Below are 14,448 nucleotides of genomic sequence, written 5' to 3' on the forward strand. Positions count from 1 at the left end.
CTTATGAAATGTTGGTTGGTTCTTTATCTGAACTCAAAGCACTCTTTGTTCCATTTGCTTCAAACAAGCCATAGACATGCGCTTATAGGGTTAAAACTAAGGAATGTGACAGTTCTCCATGTGCAGTCTACAGACCTAACTTTTCCACTTTCCCTAGTGGGGCTCCAAACTGCATGAAAACAATACAGTTCACAAAATACTACTCCATTATTGTGTTAACTACATAGAATGCTTCATTGACCCAAAACAACTTTTATTTTAAAATTAATAGTCACTATAGTATGGGTCCCTTGTTAAAAGAAACAAGTCTGCATGTTCTACCACTTACTGAAATGGCTGAACAAATAGTAGTTAATATTTACTTGACAATCGCCTGGTCACAAAAACTAAAGTTCTTGTATCTAAACATGCCAATACCATGCCCATCAAACCCATGCATCATTTATCACACTGATTAGCATTAGAGTTCCTTTAGGGGGGGGGAGGGGCACAAAGTCAAAAGAAACCACTGCATTAGTTACTGAATTATGCACTACAAGTAAATTTGGAAAAATGTTTTGTGGAAACAGGAGTAAAAGTGTGGAGTGTGTAACACAATAGAAAATAAATAAATGCAAATGACAGCATGGAACACACAGTTAAAATTATCAAAGTTTGCTCAGTAAATGCTGCATTGTAAACTCAAAATGAGATGCACAAAGATCTGAAAGTGAAATCAGTTTCAGATTCCAAGCACTGTGAATATGGTAACATGGATAGCATTGGTGGTTCATGCACTCTTCTACATTTAGCATTGGCGAACTTCTTTTAAAGAATTACTCTTAAAAGAGGCTAAAGGCAGGGAAAATGCGCCAGACCGTGGAATGATGGAAGGGCCAGGCTGCTGAGGAATCCAGTCGGGGAAAACCAGGTAATAACCTTGTGTGCGCTGAGAACTCTTATCGCCAATTTCCGCTACGGCAACCTTGAATGTATAAACTATATTCCTTTTCACAGCTATCTCGAAGGCTCCAGAAACATATGCCCCTTTCAAGTAACTTCCAGGTTGGGGGGGGGGGGGGGGGGGCACTCTTCAAGTAACTTCTAACAAACCTTTTAGCAAGTGGTATCTATCACCAGAAGAAAAGTGAAGAGGGGGTCTGATTAAAAGCAGTTCCTCTCAGGATCTACTTCGCTAAATTCTACCGTTTACCAGCGTTAAAAGCGGAGGTATCAGTTGCGTGACGCCCCTGCAAGTGACGCTGGTGAGGCTCCTCTTTTGCTCTGACTTCTTGAGTTCAGGACCCAATCCGGCGCTATTTCCCACCAGCTGGGCCCGGTCAACAGGACGGCCTTTTAACAAGGCCGCGCCCCGGCTTGAACCTAAGCCGTTAACTCATTCCCTCAGCCTATTTCCAATGCTGAGAATGACAGAAGTAAGCAAGCACAGAGGTCCCCTGCCCTTATGCAGAGTCCTTTCCCCCGTAGGCATCTGCCGTGTCATCCTTCACTCGGACGCGACCTCCTCCGCTCGTGGAAGCTCTACGGGGTCGGGGCCAAAGGCTCGAGGGAGCTGGTCCTTCCCACGAGAGGGAAGAGAAGACGAACCAGCCCCCCACCACTCCGGCCGGCCAGAGGGAGTGCGCCCGCCCGCGCCCCGCCAAGCGCAGCCACCCTCCCGCTCCTTTGGCTTCTTCACCGCGTTTCCCCCGACTCGTCCACGCCGTTCATCTAGAGAGGCCCTCGAGGGAGAAACTTACCTCCCAGCAGCAGAGGGACGGCCGGCCGGACGCGAGCCAGAAGCCGCCGGCGGAGTAGCGGCCGTCCGGTCCCTGGTCGGGCTCAGCCCAGAGTGGCGGTGCTGCTGGCCTCCAGAAGCCGTCCGCGGCTTCCAATCACGGCTCGGCAGCCCAACTCGGGCCCCCTCTCTCCTCCCCCCCCCACCCACCCACCCCCATTTGGCGCGGAGGTCCGAGTCCTCGGCGGGGGCTCCCAGGCCGTCCTGCAGCGGGAGCAGGAGACGAGCCACGCGCGCGGCGGCCAGCCGGCTCCATCCAGAGGCATGGCAGCTGGGCTCCGGGGGCAGCGGAGGGGCTCCCCTTGGCCGCAGTTCCTCGTGCAGCGAGGGGGGAGGGCTCCAGAGTGGATCCCGGCTCACACGTTGGGGCCGAAGGAAGAGCCGCCCGGACGAGGAAGGACTTTTACAACTTGACGTCAACAATAAAAGTCACTTGGCAGGTGGTCCCCCCGGACTGTGGCATTTACCTTTATATATGGTCAGGTTGTTTGTCGCCTCGAAATACTTTTAAATCCCTGTGGCTGGGAGGACGAAAGAGAGATGAATCAAAACTTTCCGACCCCCATCCAAACCGAAAGAAAGTGAATGATCAAACTTTTCAGTAGCCAACGAAGTTTGGGGCAGAAGGGAAGAAGATCCAAAAGGGCCCACCAAGCTGAGTCCAGCGACTTAATCTTCCGCTGGAGCCAAGCGTCGGGGCCAGCCTTTGCAGAGCTGTACGTAATTCGATCCTGCTCGAATCCCAGTGAGGCTTGTTTCTGAGTTACTGGGCTTAGACTCCTCTGTCTCCTGTACATGACTGTACAGGATTCAACCCTAGGACAAATCTTTAGGATCAAAGGACGAAAGGGGTAGAATTGGGTCCATTTGCTCTCTGGTGTCAGATGTTAGACATCTGGGGAGATGCACACCGATGGACAGAGACAGCACAACTTGTAAACAACTAAGTCTGTCAACACCGTATGAGAGACCGGTCTGAGATTTTAACCCACTCCACTCCACAGAAGTGCCCTATCTAGAAAGGAAGATTCTTACCGAAATACCTCTTCTCTCTTGTCTGTTGCCATTACATTTTTCCTGCCGAAAGCAGAGTTGTTCAGTAAGCCCCATTCATTTGTTGATGGTTTCCCTCCTATGCCTGAGTCCTAAAAACAGACGTTTTTCCCTCCCTCCCTCTTCTGCTCTGAAGCCCAGTTACGAATCCCAACAGACAGACACCAGGGCAACCAGGTAAAGAAACTCGAGTACCCCCTTAATTAAAAAAAACAGCGACTAAAAAGTGTCCTAGGTTTTTTTAAAAGAAGAAGCAGAGTTACATAATGTATTAATTGGTGGCTATTAACGCACTTTTATTGAGCATAGCACACAGAAGTCGGATTGTGACTGAGGAGTGTTTTCAATGAAAATGGAGTTATTTTAGCTGCAGACATGTTTACATTTCTGTGGTTTAGTCTATAACTTTCTCTTTTTCTAGCTTCAGAATTCTGCTCCATGAAGCAAAGCCCTTAGCTCCCAGACATTCCAAAAAGTCTGCCAAAATAACAGAAAAAAGAGAAGATTTTTTTAAAAAAAGCACAAGCACACACTGAGACCCCCAAGTCTGGGTCAGGCAGAGGACTGTATACCCTTCCCATTCTCTCCAGTTCAAAAGCCTTCAGGGCTCCATTTCCGGTTTTTAAGGGGGAGATAAAGTGGGTCTACCAGTAGTGATTTTAGCACTAGATCTGGTCAAACAATATCAAGGACTAACAAGCCCTCTCTCACCAAGATCAAGGACACCAATGAGATCATTTGAGAGCTACTTTTCATTAATAGTGCTGATCTGCATAACTGCAGCAGCCACTCGCAACACCTAGAAAATCAGTGTAGTACACAACTTTGGCTGTGGAGAAAAGCAAAATTCTCCTCAGTTGACCATACTACAAGAAGGATAGAAATCCTGTGTGATGACAGGATGTCGGGCAGGCGCTTGTGGAGAAAGCCTCCCATAACCTTGCTCTCTCCTACAACACATACCCCTTTCCAAAAATAGGATTTATAATTTTTATTATGTTTTTTACATTTTCATACATTTATTGTCCCAGTACATTTGCTGATTGTGTACAACTTAGAAAATATTATTTAAAAGCAATCACACCTACATTACAAGATCGGCTTCTTAAGTTTCAAGCCAAGGTAAGATATCTCCTTAGAGTACAGCAAAGTACCTAGATACAGGATTGGATTTATCCTGCAGCATCTAAAAATATATGCCCAAATATGCCAAAATATGAATGTGCTATAAGCACTGCATGTTCATATATGCCAAACACAAGTTGGCCAGAACTGCAGCTGTAGCCTAGATGACTGTCCTGATCGCAGTAACAGTGTGAATCAGTGAATCAGAATTTTAAAATGCAGTTTTAGAAAGCACCTCTCCTGCAAAACGTTATGCTCATCATTCTGGCCTCTGTACGCTATGGGACTGCATTTGTACAGGCCAACCACCGAATTTTTTGATAGCAAAAATTAAGAGGTTTAGATCATGGATTCTCCCCTCCCCCAGGAACAGGCCAGCCTTCAACTAGTCACCTGACTGTGGAGGAGGGGTGCACCCTTCCCTCCAGATCTTCCTTCACTGCCACGAAGAGCCACCCCTTCATGACAACGCACAGCGGGGAAGGAGGGAGAGAAGTGTGCCTGCACGGGTGACCACTAGATGAACAATTGTCACTTAAAGCAACACTATTTTTCATCGCCGTGACTTCTGTACAGTCCCACATGGAAGACAGGCAAGCTTGTATACAGTGGAGATGGGTGTGCACTGTCAGCAAAGCACAGACTGCCATACAGCTTGACCCACATTCTTCTCAGCCCTAGCACCAACATCCACAGTGTAATGCTTGATGAAAGTCAAGGGAGTAGACCACATAGCTGTTCTGCATGTCAATTAAGATCCACCCTGTTTTGACAGGCCTGTCAGGGAGTGAGGTGACAGGCTGTTAGACGCAGCAAATCTATGTCATGATGACATATCGTCCTACCCTGAGGAGATCTACTTCCTGGAGCGGCATCTGGCATTCATCAGTGAAACAAACAAATCCACCTCTGGCATATGCAGAACACTGGTTGGAGATACTTCCTTGCTATTTCCCACTTGTGTTGGGTCTTGCAGGTTCGGCTCAGCTCATCCACCCATGTGTTGGACATGCCAGCCACATGGATTGTGGACACCTCACAGGTTCTTCTTCCCCCTGTAGAAGGTGTTATCCAGAACACATCCAAGAACTGGGAAAAGCCAGCCTCTAGGTCGGCCTCTGCCAGGAAGATAGCTTGATATAATTATAATATTTTGGCAAAGATACATTCAGATAAGCATTTTAAAATGATACATGCCAGGCAGAGATAAACTTTTATGACTGGGAAAATTATAAGATGTTTAAGACTCCATTAAATCAGTCTTCTGCATTAACAGAAAATAGTTAAGAAGACAAAAGTATGGTCATGGATGAAGGAAAGAATATCCATTAGTGTGTAATGGTGAGTACTGAGCTGGGTAAGAATTAAACCTCTAGGAATAAATATTTAGATAACCAACCATTCATACATATATAGCACTTCATCTCCCTACCAGTAAAAATGACCTCAAAGTACCACTTGGAAGGTAACTGTTTTTCCTTTCCAGTTGAGGATGTACTCTCCTCTACATCTCCCAGTCATGATGATAATTATTTTGAGGCAGTGTGTCTGGGGTGAGGGAAGCTACTCATTTTGATGGAAGAAAAATGACCTTTTATTCATATCCTCACTTTTATTTTGAATTAGACCCCCTTCTCACACAGATAAACACGGTGTGTTTGTATGCATGTATTAACAATCCTTTCATTTGTTGTGGCAGCAAACAGTGAAAGTATGACCCTGCTAAAAATGGGGGGAGGCTGAATACTGAATCCACTGAATACAGTGATGTGCATGTGGAAGGAGAGTTTAATCTAAAGAGTTATGATTACCAAGCAGTTGTTTAAAGGGGGGGGGGGGGGGGGAAGGAAGGGAAAAGGTCCCTCCAGAAGATGTTTTATATTAATGTAAGTATTTGTTGCTGGATAATGTCAGGCTCTCTCTCAATGAAATGTCCTACGTGGGCTGCCACACCTGCTAAATATAACCCTCTCTTTCTTTTGAAATTCTATAAAGAGGCCTTTTAAGGTTTACATCCTCCAATCTGGAGATTTAATTGCTTCGTTTATAGTTTTTTTTAAAAGGCCTTGTAAATTTCAGAATTTTGGATATTTCAAAGATGAAGGGGCTGTTCCATGAGGATATGAGGGCTGAAATTTGAAACAATTCACTCTGCTAAATAGAGCATTGATTCTATTATGAAGTGTGGGGGGAGGTCCTGTTTCTCCATTCCATAGGTCCTATTCTTTAGGTAGTATTTCTTACATTGGTTTTATGACTTACTAGCAAGTTCAATATGAAAAAAGCAGCATGGGTTCACTATAGTAAATGCCCACTAGGGAGGAAACAATAGATTTTATTTTATATAAGGTAATGGAGAGTGATCGCCCATAGTAATATTCTTAAATTTACAGAACACAAATTTAGCATGAGGAAGACTCCTTAATTCTATTTTATTAAGAGAAAGTAGGGCAATGCAGGAAAGTGATGGATGAGTTCTTTGTTAAGAAAGAATAGTCACATCTGCTGATTAGATTGACATTTAGAAAAAGAATACATGATATTCATAAGAAGTAAGCGTCATCTTTTCCTTCCTAGGAAAAGGCTGGCTTTACTGCTATGAACAAACAAGGTGTCAGTGGAATGCTTTTGGCATGGTGATGTATATTAAGTGATTAAATTTAATAAAATTCATAATATGAATTCAGATTTTAACATCTATAAAGTCCTCTTGATTCTTACTTGCCTCTAAGTTGATAAAAATTCCCCTGTGGAACCAACAGCAACCAGATGTGTCATCAGATCACACCAGAAAGTGAAATCCCAGAAGACACTGCAAAAAAGTTAATTTTCAAGAAGAGATACAGTAAGCATAGCCTACAATAATAACTGATATGTAGGTATACCACATGAACCACTCAATATTTACTTGGCTGTGGTTGGACTGTGCTTTAATGATTGTGTGGATTTAAATTTTTTATTCAGTTTTATTTATTGTATAGGTGCCCCATGCTGCAGAGTGATAAGCTGTAGTACTGTAGTCAAAACTCTGCTCACAATCTGAGTTGTGTTGCGTCAGCCTTCCGTCATTCTGCGGTTAGTAAAACGAATACCCAGTTTGCTGGGGATAAATGTAGTTGATTGGGAAAGGCAAGGGCAAACTATTCCATAAACATAATCTGTCTAGTAAATGTCATGATATTATGTCACCCCATAGGTCACTATAGAGCTGGTGCTTGCACAGAGGACTACCTTTACCTTTTAAATTTTATTTTATTTACCTTGTTTATAGTCTGCCTATCTCATAGTGGCTTTCACAGAGTGAGTCAATAAAATTAACAGGTTAGGACATTCAGTAAACAATACAATGGGATCGCATTATAGAACCAATCAGAAATCTAAAAATAGACACCAGAGGCGTATCGAGGAAAATGACGCCCGGGGACAACACCTGCTGTGGGTGCCCCCTGGCCCTGTGCCCCCACCCCTGCACCCCCATGCACTCGGGGGAGGGGCTCAGGGTTGGGCTCAGAGGTGGATTGGCTTGGAGGGGCACCACAGCAGCAGGCCGGGTCCTGAGCTGGCCTGCTGTCACAACACCCGACAAAGCCACACACACACCGCCTCCTTGCAGACTGCCTTCTGCCCTCCCTAGGCCCTGGGGAGGGCAAAAGCCGGCCTGCAGGGAAGCAGGGGGCAGGGCACTGCAGCAGGTGTCCAAGGAGTCTGCCTGCCTCCGCAGTGCCTGTCCGAACCGCCTCTGCCCTGCCTCTGAGCCCTGCCCTGAGGACCTGGGGAGGGAAGGAGGGAGCTCAGACAGGTGCTGTGTACTGGCCACAGGGATGGGGGGGTCAAATGACCCCCAGGTCAGCACGGGGAGGAGGTGTGTGTGTGACTTTGCCAGGTGTTGTGACAGCAGACCAGCCCAGCATGATTTTGGGCCCCCACCAGTGCACCTGGGGTCATTTGACACCCCCTCATCTCTGTGGGCGGTATGCCCCTGAAGCAAAGCATATGTATTAACATGACACATTAAATGATTTCAGCAAGTTAAATGCAGTAGTGTAGACAACGGTTCTTAATAATTTATCAAAGTAACTTTGTTAGTCATTTTGTACAATGCAACCTTATTGGCTGAAGAGAAAAGCCCTCTTGAACAATTCAGGTTTGCACAGTTTGTGGAAAGTCAGGAGAATGGGAGCCTTCCTGACTTTCTCAGGCAGGCCATTCCACAAGATGAAGGCCACAGCAAAGGCTTGTGTATGGACAGTGTTGCTTTTTCCTATTTGCAGATTGGTACCTGCAGAAAACCTTGCTCGGATGAGTGAAACCGTTATGGTGGTACATAGGGGGTGAGGCAGTATTGCACATATGAGGGTCCAAGGCCATGAAGGGCTTTTTATGTGATGGCCAATACCTTAAGTTAACTCTGGTAACTGTTGGGCAGACAGTGGATTGATTGTAGAATGGTAATTTGCAGGTTCCATCTAGCTCCCAACATTTATTTTCTTTTTATTCAGTCTGTGCCATGCTCTTCCCAGCATTCAAATAAGATGAGGCATTGGCAACTGAAAATACCATGTGAGGACTAATTATTATTATTAATCAAAGTCTGACAATCCCCCACAGACCTGTTGTCATTGCTCATTATTTAGCAGCCAATTGTACAAACAGTAATTAATCAGCTAATGATTAAAAATAAACACTTTGCTTTTTAAAAGAAGTTATACCTTTGGTATTTAAGTCTGTGTTATTGAGGTTATTTCATGCATGCATATTTTTGCACAGCCTTATGGAATGCATGGCTCCCTCACACATATATCATTTAACTGCCTAACATTTAATTACCATGATTCTGGGCAAGAACTGATTTCACTTGTGGTGAACATACAAAAATGCATGCAAGGCAGAGAAATTAATCACATTACATGCCAAAAGATCAGTTTTCACACCCCCATCACCAATACCATCAATTCAATGTTAATGGGAGTTTATGTTATATCTGCTTGCTATGGAGTTACTGGCAACAATGAGTGGTGTAAACTGATTGCTTTATACGTGGGGAAACTTGGATAGTTCTTTGATTCTGAAATGCCCCCTATGGCAAAGGATCTTGAAGCTAAATCCATATTGTGTAAAGCATTCTCCACATAAAACATCTGTAATTACCATTAGTCAACATGAGCAAAACTTACTTGTAACTTCAATTAGTATTGCTGCCCTTGCTGTTTAACAATCACATATTGTGTGTCATCAGTGCACAAGCTGCTGAATGGAACAGTATAACATTGTCATCTTTAGCAGAGTTACATCCTTATGAGATCGTTGGAATCAACTGGGTCAGAATGGTGCAACTCTGCTTAGACTGTTATTCTCTCCAATCCAGTAACTTCCAAAGTGTTGTGACAGAGCTGCAAATTTACCATGAGATACTAATTGTCTGACATGAACTCAAGCTACCTCTGTGCCAAGAGGGTTTTCAGTGCATCTCTACATGATTTGTTACTTTAGCCTGGCCTCTTTTGGATCAGAAGACACAATCAGAGCAATTGCTCATGTAGAAACATAAATTAAGTTCTCCTGAGAACAGCAAATTCCTCTTCTTCCACACTCAACATAAAAAATTTTCAGGTGAATCAATAAAGCATGCTTCCATCTTCAAATCAGCAAAACAAGAATTCTGATTCAATTTTGCAATATGTTAGATTGTTAACGTCTGAATAAAGAATAGCCTAACACATCTGAAGTATAAAATTGAGTTTGTAATAATAAAAAGAAGTTAAAACTATTAGGATTTCTTCTTGTTTTCTTCTTAACCATTGCTGAGTGTGCCCCTTGCAGCTGAAATCGCCAGTATAAACAGCAGTTCCCAATAACACAGGTTGACCTTAAAGTGCTCCATCAAATTGCATTATGTATAATTCCTATCAACTGGTCTGGTACACAAAACAAAGATTACATGAAACACATTGTACATCTGTCACTAAGCTCTGGTGACAAATTTATGCAGGGAAACAAGTTTAGACTTGTATACAAAATAAATCACAAACATATTTACCATTTTAAATCAGAGAGTCATACCATTACATATGTTAAGTAGCTGTGATTCACCACTACGACTGCACTTCTAAACACATTTGCCCAAAAGTCAGTCCTCTTTGTAAGAATTACCCTGCCAAGCATGCGATCATTTTTAAACATCAAAAGCCCAGTTGCTGAAATTCTTTTACAGTACAATTTGTATCACCTTGCCAGCCCCAGTACACTCAATTCCCAGCTTCCCAGACACTCAATACAAAAAAACATGATTAAGGCAAACTGCAAATAAAGTAGGCTAGGTTAGAATTTCAGTTATACAAGGATACTGTATTATAATATTGGTGAACTGTGGTATTTTTATATTTTGAAACTAATTCTGTTACGTAAGAATAAATTTGGACTCCTTAATTATTGCAACTCAGCCAGTAGGAATCTTTCGTCCTGTTTCAATTGCATGCATACAATATCAATTAATTTATACATTCTGTCCCAGTTATATACACAGCAATACATGTTCACCATGGGAGAAGCTGGAGTCATTCCTGCTCCTTTATCTAAGCAACTGGCTGGTACTATTGCCTTTTATTTGACTGGGGCTGGCTGTTAGAGCAAACCTGGAATCATGCACTCAGCATTGCTTTCTGTATGTCATTCCAGGCAGAAACATAAGCAAAGAAACCAGCTTCCTTCCACACATTTATACCTCTGGATTGGAACACTAGAATTTAAAAGTGCAAGACATGCTCACCCCTATAAGAACCCTCCTTTTGTTCTAATCACACATAAAACATTTGTATCAGCAGGACTCCTGGTAGATCAAGTGGAGCAGCCAACCTGCTTTGTGACATTCTTGTGGGAGATAGCTCCACTGTGCACCCAGAACCAAGAAGAAATTGCTGTTTCAGGATGACGATTTTTATTTTAGCACAGAGGAAAGATTAATGAGAAACATGGGAACAGTTTTCAAATATTTAAAATGTTACCATATACAAGATAGAAGGGTTTTGGACAGTAATGCTTTGGGCTGAGTATTAGGTTTCAGGACTCTTCCAGCTTTCGTTCTTTGTTTAATGTGGGGCAAGGTGGTTCTGCCATTTGTCACTTGAAGTAAATGTTACCAAACACAGATGCATTGCAAAGAAGTTTCACTTGCCACTGTTACATTGCTGTTCAAAATAGTTTAGACAACTATGAATACTAAAATTTTATTTTATACAAACCTAAAATACTAAGTATTGTTTGTGGAGTTTGCACTACTCAAGCTAAATGTAGCCATATTCATCTCAAGGTATGAAACATTTAGAAGAGGCAAATATGCTTCTTGATGGAGAAAAAAATGTTTTCTTTGTAGAAAAAATTGTTTTGTCAGTTACCTTTCTCATTAAAATAAAATAAATTGTGAGTTCCTGCATGGCAGGGGGTTGGGCTTGATGGCCCTTGTGGTCTCTTCCAACTCTATGATTCTATTATTCTAAAGCCTATATTTCAGAGCTTCACAAAATTTAGGCATAAAGCATTAGGAGGACAGAGGTGCTAGCTACTTTTACCACAGTAGATAAATAACTTAGTAATTATTGTCAGGCCCAGTTTGAAAACATTGTCCAAGAAATTCATTGAAATTTAGTGCAATCTATGATTTTTCTGTGAACAACTATATATCTGAAAATGTTGTTCACATTTGTGTGTGTCCGGCTGAACAAATACAAACAGATTTTTAAAACCCTGAACAAATCTGACTGAGTGCATTCTCTTTAGACTCAGTGTTTTTTGGATAAATCAAGACTAACACTGAATAAGACTCAAAAGCATTAGACTTTTGATCCAGAGAACATCCTGAGAATTTTGATGTTTGGCTGAGGTTTATCTAAATTTTCTTAGGATTCTTTAGCGGACAAAACAAGGATATGGATCTCATGAAAACAAATCTTTTCATGGTATTTTGGTGTTTTAGCCTCTGGACCTGGTAAGAATGCCAAGCAGCAAAGGAATTCAAAATGTAGAAAAAGAAAAACAAACAAGTTGAGTTCAATAACACTGATGTTTCATGTTAAGAACATAAGAACATAAGAACAAGCCAGCTGGATCAGACCAAAGTCCCTCTAGTCCAGCTCTCTGCTACTCGCAGTGGCCCACCAGGTGCCTTTGGGAGCTCACATGTAGGATGTGAAAGCAATGGCCTTCTGCGGCTGTTGCTCCCGATCACCTGGTCTGTTAAGGCATTTGCAATCTCAGATCAAGGAGGATCAAGATTGGTAGCCATAAATCGACTTCTCCTCCATAAATCTGTCCAAGCCCCTTTTAAAGCTATCCAGGTTAGTGGCCATCACCACCTCCTGTGGCAGCATATTCCAAACACCAATCAGGGAATCATACTGTTCATACTGTAGTATTTGAAATGGAGGGCATTTTATTCAACCACTTTGCTAACCTAGGGTTGCATTGACACTTCTTTTTCAAATTAACACTTGCAGTTAATCATTTATTGAATCAAAGACAACGCAGCTCTACAGGTTCATTAACATAATTATTACAAAGGTCTAGTGTAATTTGACATCAGAACTACAATCCTTTCTCCAAGGCCGTTTCCGCACGGGCGGAATATGGCGGCCTGGGGACGGCAAAAATGCCGTCCCCAGGCCACCATTCGCACAGGGGGCGCAGCTGCCAAGCAGTCGCTGCCCGCCTCGTGCAGTCACTTTGCTAATTCGGGCGCCGAGTCGGGTATTTCCAGAGTGCGCTGGGAAGCGCGACTTTTCTGGTAACGCTAACTGGAAGCCGCTGCCGCATAATCCGCAGCAGCTTCCTCGGCAGTTTCCCCCCCACTGGCTCCTTTCCCTTACCTGCTTTCCTCAGTATTACGCTGCCTGGGGACATGCCCCCCTGCTCTGCGACACGGAAACAGGCACGCAGGGCAGGGGAGGCGTGTCCCCAGGCCCCGGTGATGCACTGGAGGGCCGGAGAGCAGTTAAGTCAACCGGGCGACGGCGCCCAACAGCGCCGTCTCCCCGGTTCTTTTTGGGACCGTCCATGCGGACGGTCCCAGCGTCGTCGGGTCGGCGTCAAAAACGCGGACCCAAGCCCTTCCGCCTCCTTGCGGAAAGGGCCCAAGTGTTTCCACAAAAAAGTAGCATAGTGGTTACTATCTATATATAGTTTCAGGTGGGTAGCCATGTGAGCCTGCAGGAGCAGAATTATATTTGAGTTCCATACACAAAAGAAGAAATAGACATAAATCTGACATTAAAAATCACAACACTCAAAAAAACAGTAGGGGAGCATTCTGCTTTCCAGGACATTCCATTGCTGACCTAAGAGTGGCAACTTTCCTAAAAAGAAGTTTCAAAGGGAAATTACAACATGAGATGGCTGAACTAGAATTCTTCAACAAATTCAGGGCAATGGACCTCCTAGAACTGAATAGGGACAAACTATTCTTATCTCATTACAGAGTGTGATTTTTTGTACTCTCAGTGCATATCTCCTAGCTGTCATCAAACTGATTCCATTTTGCATTGTACCTCTGCGTACTGACTCCTATTTGATCCTTCTCTGCAACTCTTCTCCTGACTCAGTTGAAGAGCTGATAGACCTGCATTCTATTTCTATCTTAGAAAATGAGCTTTGACTAATGAGACTTATACCCTAGAAAATTTTGTTGGTCTTTAAGGTGCTACTGGACTCAAATTTTGTTCGACTGTATACATCTGTTTTCAAAGTCGTTTTTTGATAATCTTTTAGAGCACTTCCTGATGTCGCAGAGAGATGAATGAGAGAACACATTTAAAAGCAAGAACATGTAGAGTGACAGAAAAATGTGGCTTTGCAAGTTTACCTTCAAAGTCAGATACATTTGATACAAAAAGTCTGTCACAACTACATGCTGCAGTTTGGGAAGGTTCCTTGGGGATCATCTGTGAAAGACTTGGTTACAGGGACATGTGTTTCATGCATATTTGGATACTATCCCCTCCTACATTGCTTTTAAAATAAAATAAAATAAAATGAGCTTCAGGAAACTATGGCAAAAACGCTGTCCTTGGGGAGCTGTTTGCACAGCTGGCGCTGCTGCATTGCAGCAGTGCCGGCCTCACCGCCCCCAAGTGGCACAAAGATGCCGCTTTTAAACCTCTCTCAGGTTGGAGGGCAGTGTGGGCATGTCTTTTCAGTCGTCCCGAGCTGCACAGGAAGGCAAGTCCCTTGCACACACCTTGGGCGGCTCCGTGTGGAGCCATCCCTGGGACTGCTCACATGGAACCGTGCAAGCAGTTCCCGACACTCCACTGGCTTTCTTTAAGCTGGTGGACAGCTGCTGCCTCGGCCGTGCGGAAACGGCCTATAATTGGGAATGCAGAAGCAGTATGGGAAGGTGTATGTAACCCTTCCCCTGCCCAGTTTTCCTGTCACAACTTTTCTCCAAGTGCCTTTTCCCATTGCAGGGTTTCTTAAGGAGGGTAGTGGTGTGGAGGGGGTGGGGT

The 14,448-nt window shown here is 43.6% G+C and overlaps 1 protein-coding gene across 5 annotated transcripts in view; it reads right to left on the reverse strand.

Moving 5' to 3' along the window:
• ERG (ETS transcription factor ERG) overlaps window positions 1-1,888 on the reverse strand; it is a 156,456-nt gene extending 154,568 nt beyond the window's left edge. For all 5 annotated transcript variants that reach the window (XM_048495149.1, XM_048495151.1, XM_048495148.1 and 2 more), the window contains exon 1: window positions 1,740-1,888. The gene's annotated coding sequence lies outside the window, so the exon portion shown is untranslated. The remainder of the gene's footprint in view (window positions 1-1,739) is intronic.
• Between the last annotated feature and the right edge of the window lie 12,560 nt (window positions 1,889-14,448).

This window comes from Sphaerodactylus townsendi, linkage group LG04 (assembly GCF_021028975.2).
Source record: "Sphaerodactylus townsendi isolate TG3544 linkage group LG04, MPM_Stown_v2.3, whole genome shotgun sequence".
In the NCBI taxonomy this organism is placed as follows: Eukaryota; Metazoa; Chordata; class Lepidosauria; order Squamata; family Sphaerodactylidae; genus Sphaerodactylus; species Sphaerodactylus townsendi.